The sequence below is a fragment of the Anolis sagrei genome, chromosome 3 (genome assembly GCF_037176765.1).
Source record: "Anolis sagrei isolate rAnoSag1 chromosome 3, rAnoSag1.mat, whole genome shotgun sequence".
NCBI classification, from domain to species: domain Eukaryota; kingdom Metazoa; phylum Chordata; class Lepidosauria; order Squamata; family Dactyloidae; genus Anolis; species Anolis sagrei.
In genome coordinates this window covers 259,606,211-259,611,768 of record NC_090023.1, presented here as the reverse complement: position 1 = coordinate 259,611,768, position 5,558 = coordinate 259,606,211, and the positions used below count along the sequence as shown (strand labels likewise).

The window sequence follows — 5,558 nt, the reverse complement described above, 5'->3', positions numbered from 1 at the left end:
ATCATTGACTTCTCTAAGCTTTCCTGTCTTCTCATGATGTGGCCAAAGTACTTCATCTTTGCCTCTAATATCCTTCCCTCCAATGAGCAGTCACGCTTTATTTCCTGGTTGGATCTTCTTGCGGTCCAAGGCACTCTCACAATTTTCCTCCAACATCACAGTTCAAAGCGTCTATCTTTCTTCGCTCAGCCTTCCCTATGGTCCAGCTCTCACATCCGTACCTTTCTATGGGGAATACTACTGCTTTAACTTTGTTGCCAGTGTGATGTCTCTACTCTTCACTATTTTATTGAGACTGGTCATTGCTCTCCTCCCAAGAAGTAAGCGTCTTCTGATTTCCTGGCTGCAGTCTGCATCTGCAATAATCTTTGCACCTAGAAATACAAAGTTTGTCACTGCCTCCACATTTTCTCCCTCTATTTGCCAGTTATCAATCATTCTTATTGCCATAATCTTGGTTTTTTTTATATTTAGCTGCAGCCCAGTTTTTGCACTTTCTTTTTTCACCTTGGTTGGACGGCTTCTCAGCTCCTCTTTGCTTTTGGCCACCAAAGTGGTATCATCTCTATATCTAAGGTTGTTAATATTTCTTCCAGCAATTTTCACCCCAGCCTTGCAATCATCAAGTCCTGCACATCACATGATGTGTTCTGCATGCAAGTTGAATAGGGTGGATGAGAGTGTACAACCCTGCCGTACGCCTTTCCCAATCTTGAATTAATCTCGAAAACATAAACACTCTCCTTTTCTATATATGGGGAAAATCCATGTGATTGCCCCACACATTGCTCTCAAACAGTATGTTCACCTGACACTTTTATTTCTATATTCTGCCCTTATTGAACTGAAATGTTAAAAAAATAGCAGATGTATATTTTTAACCACCGAAATGGAAATCATAAGGAAAGTGGAAGCTGGTGGAAGGAAAAGGAATCTTTGGCTGCATTTTGGAAGAAATAATATAATCAGAGTTGGAAGAGACTTCGTGGGCCATCCAGTCCAACCCCCTGCCAAGAAGAAGGAAAATCACATTTAAAGCACCCCTGACAGATGGCCATCCAGCTTCTGTTTAAAAGCCTCCAAAGAAGGAGACTCCACAGTCCAAGGCAGAGAGTTCCATTGCTGAACAGCTCTCACCGTTAGGAAGTTCTTCAAATTTTCAATTGATCTCTAAAATGTTCAGAATATATTGGCAAGGCTTACCTGGCCTAGTGGTTTCCTTCTATATGTGCCTATTGTTAATTATGGAGAAACGTTTGCTGGAACATAGTGACCCATTTGTTGACTGACACATAAACTTATCCATATTTGTTCTATGTTATTTATGGCCCTAGTTCCAAACTTTCTGTTAAAAAAAAGTACACAGGAAGGAGCATATCTACTTAATTGACTGACATAGGCCAGTATTTTTAAACGCTAAATTTGATTTCCTCGTTTTGACAAGTGGTTTTAGAGCAAAAAGTCAAAGGTGTGAATTATCTGAATTTGTATCATAATTTCATCAAATTAAATTCAACCTTCATTCCTACTTGATCTTGAAGAAGTTCCTTTTTGGCTGGAATCTACTGGGAACTGTACTCTGAGAAAACTAACATTTCTGTGCTGTGACAGCAATGGAAATTGCATGGCAAGCAGAATGCATTAACCATATGTTATTACCTACACCCCTTCTTGTAAAGGGCAATTAAAACGCTTGTGGAATAAAATGACTTAATTTTAAGAATGCCGCTGAAAGCAAAACAATTCTTAATGCATTACTAACAGGAACAGAAGGAAAACAGGAAAAGAGGAAATGGCAGAATTAGTGCTTTTAAGAAAATTGAATAGCTTTATTATCATTGTACTATTGTACAACGAAATTAAATGTCTTCTCCAGCATACACCACAAAACACCACACCCATCCTTCTACACTCTAATCACCCCCACACAGCCCCCAATGCCACATCAATGCAAAACCATGGAGTTCAACATAGCCAGAGCTCTAGGATAAAAGCTATATTTCAGTCTGTTTGTCCTTGTCTTTGTCACCCCGTGCCATCGGCCAGATGGCAATAATTAAAAAAAAAAGAATATGCTGGGTGAGATTTATTTATTTTTATATACTACATTTATACCCTGTCTTCTCTCATCCTGAAGGGGACTCAGAGTGGCTTCCAAGTTATATGTACATACAAAATACAGGGGGGGGGGGGGAGTATTTAGTCAGATACCAATTGTACAAGTTCTCCCATTTAAAAAGATGAGAGGCCTGTAATTGACATCATAGGTAAACCTCAACTATGAGAGACAACATGAGAAAACACATCCAGAAAATCACATTGTCTGATTTTTAATGAATTTATTTGCAAATTAATTTATTTGGTCTAGAACAGGCCTGGGCCAACTTTGGCCTCCCTTCCAGGTGTTTTGGACTTCAACTCCCACAATTCCTAGCAGCCTCAGGCCCCTTCCTGAGGAAAAGGAAAGGGCCCGAGGCTGCTAGGAATAATGGGAGTTGGAGTCCAAAACACTCAGAGGGCCCAAGTTTGCCAATGCCTATTATAGATATCCAGAAGGGTGGGGGGAGGGAGAGGCCTTACATTGTAGAATTATCTTGCATAGCTCAAGCCTGAACAAAAATGTAACAGTATCCAAAAGTCCCAGGCTCAGAGTGGAGGAAGCGAAGGAGAGGCCTTACCTTGTAGAATCACCTTGCATAGCTCAAGCCTGAACAGTATCAAAAAGTCTCAGACTCAGCCTACTCCCCAATCAGCTTAATGCATCTTATTTTACAGTTCACACACACTGGTTCCTTACACCAGGCATCCTTAAACTGCAGTCCTCTAGCTGTTTGGGCCTCCAATTCCCAGTTGCCCATGCCTGTTATAGATATCCAGAAGGGTGGGGGAAGGGTGCGGGGAGGGAGAGGCCTTACCTTGTAGAATTACCTTGCATAGCTGAAGCTGAACAAAAATGTAACAGCATCCAAAAGTCCCAAACACAAAGTGGAGGGAGGGAGAGGCCTTACCTTGTAGAATCACCTTGCACAGCTCAAGCCTGAACAGTATCCAAAAGTCCCAGACTCAGCCTACTCTCCAATCAGCTTCATGCATGTTATTTTACAGTTCACACACACGCTGGTTCACACACACACTGCAGTTTGAGTCTTCGGGTGCTTAAGTGGCTGCAGGAGGAAAGGAAAGGGCCTGAGGCTGATAGGAATTGTGGGAGTTGGGAGTCCAAAACATTCGGAGGGCCCAAGTTTGCTCATGCCTGTTATAGTTATCCAGAAGGGTGGGGGGGGAGGAGAGGCCTTACCTTGTAGAATTACCTTGCATAGCTGAAGCCTGAACAGAAATGTAACAGTATCCAAAAGTCTCAGACTCATAGTGGAGGAAGGAAGAAGTTTTACCTTGTAGAATTGCCTTGCATAGCTGAAGCCTGAAACAGTTTCCAAAAGTCCCAGGCTTAGCCTAGTCCCTGTAGCTTCATACATCTTATTTTACAGTTGACACACACTGGTTCTTTACACCAGGCATCCTCAAGCTGTAGTTCTCTAGTTTGTTTGGGCCTCCAACTCCCAGTTGCCCATGCCTGTTATAGATATCCAGAAGGGTGGGGGAAGGGTACGGGGAGGGAGAAGCCTTACCTTGTAGAGTTACCTTGCATAGCTGAAGCCTGAACAGAAATGTAACAGTTTCCAAAAGTCCCAGGCTCAGACTACTCCCCAATCAGCTTCATGCATCTTATTTTACAGCACACACACACAGGTTCCTTACACCAGGCATCCTCAAACTGCAGTCCTCTAGCTGTTTGGGCCTCCAACTCCCAGTTGCCCATGCCTGTTATAGATATCCAGAAGGGTTGGAGAGCCTTACATTGTAGAATTACCTTGCATAGCTGAAGCCTGAACAAAAATGTAACAGTATCCAAAAGTCCCAGACTCAGAGTGGAGGAAGGAAGAAGTTTTACCTTGTAGAATTGCCTTGCATAGCTGAAGCCTGAACAAAAATGTAACAGCATCCAAAAGTCCCAGACTCAGAGTGGAGGAAGGAAGAAGTTTTACCTCATAGAATTACCATGCATACCTGAAGCCTGAACAGTATCCAAGAGTCCCAGGCTCAGCCTACTCCCCAATCAGCTTCATGCATGTTATTTTGAAGTTCACACACACACTGGTTCCTTACACCAGGCATCCTCAAACTGCAGTCCTCTAGCTGTTTGGCCCTCCAGCTCCCAGTTGCCCATGCCTGTTATAGATAGCCTGTTATAGATATCCAGAAAGGTGAGGGAAGAGTGTGGGGAGGGAGAGGCCTTACCATGTAGAATTACCTTGCACAGCTGAAGCCTGAACAGAAATGTAACTATCCCAGAGTCCCAGACTCAAAGTGGAGGAAGGGAGGGAGGGAGAGGCCTTACCTTGTAGAATGACCTTGCATAGCTGAAGCCTGAACAAAAATGTAACAGTATCCAAAAGTCCCAGACTCAGACTGCATCCTCAAACTGCAGTCCTCTAGCTGTTTGGGCCTCCAACTCCCAGTTGCCCATGCCTGTCAGAGATATCCAGAAGGGTGGGGGAAGTGTGCAGGGCGGGAGCGGCCTTACCTTGTAGAATTATCTTACATAGCTGAAGCCTGAACAAAAATAGAACAGTATCCAAGTGTCCCAGACTCAGAGTGGAGGAAGGGAGGGAGAGGCCTTCCCTTGTAGAATCACCTTGCATAACTAAAGCCTGAAAAGTATCAAAGAGTCCCAGGCTCAGCCTACTCCCCAATCAGCTCCATGCATGTTATTGTACAGTTCACACACACACTAGTTCCTTACACCAGGCATCCTCAAACTGCAGTCCTCTAGCTTGGGTTGTTGTTCTGGAGGCATTTCTTCCTGACGTTTCGCCTGCATCTATGGCAAGCATCCTCAGAGGTAGTGAGGTCTGTTGGAAGTAGGAAAATGGGTTTATATATCTGTGGAATAATATCCAGGGTGTAAGAAAGAACTCTTGTCTGCTGGAGCTAGTCCCCTAGCTGTTTGGGCCTCCAACTCCCAGTTGCCTATGCTTGTTATAGATATCCAGAAGGGTGGGGGAAAGGTGCGCGGAGGGAGAGGCCTTACCTTGTAGAATTACTTTGCATAGCTGAAGCCTGAACAAGAATGTAACATTATCCAAGTGTTCCAGTCTCAGTGGAGGAAGGGAGAGGCTTTACCTTGTAGAATCACCTTTCATAGCTGAAGCCTGAACAAAAACGTAAGTTTCCAAAAGTCCCAGGCCCTGCAGCTTCATACATCTTATTTTACTGGTTCCTTACACCAGGCATCCTCAAGCTGTAGTTCTCTAGCTTGTCCAACTCCCAGAAGCCCTTGCCAGTTTGTTCAGGAATCCTGGGAGTTGGAGTCTGAAAGGAAAGGGCCTGAGGCGGCTAGAAATGGTGGGAGTAGAAGTCCAAAACACCAGAAGTTGGCGCAGGCCTCCTCCTTCCTGCTTGCTTTCTTCTCCTCAGGCCCAGTGCCGGCTCGGCCCCAGTGCGCATGCGCAGTGTGGGCGGAAGGCCTGCCCCTGGAGGAAGCCTTCCCCTTCTCC

The 5,558-nt window shown here is 44.5% G+C and overlaps 1 long non-coding RNA gene across 1 annotated transcript; it reads right to left on the bottom strand.

The window, feature by feature from the left end:
• Positions 1–3,740: 3,740 nt before the first annotated feature.
• Positions 3,741–5,520, bottom strand: LOC137096521 (uncharacterized). The gene is made up of 2 exons (XR_010909526.1): positions 5,093–5,520; positions 3,741–4,913 (listed from the first exon to the last, which is right to left on the bottom strand). It is a non-coding gene; the product is annotated as an uncharacterized lncRNA (long non-coding RNA).
• Between the last annotated feature and the right edge of the window lie 38 nt (positions 5,521–5,558).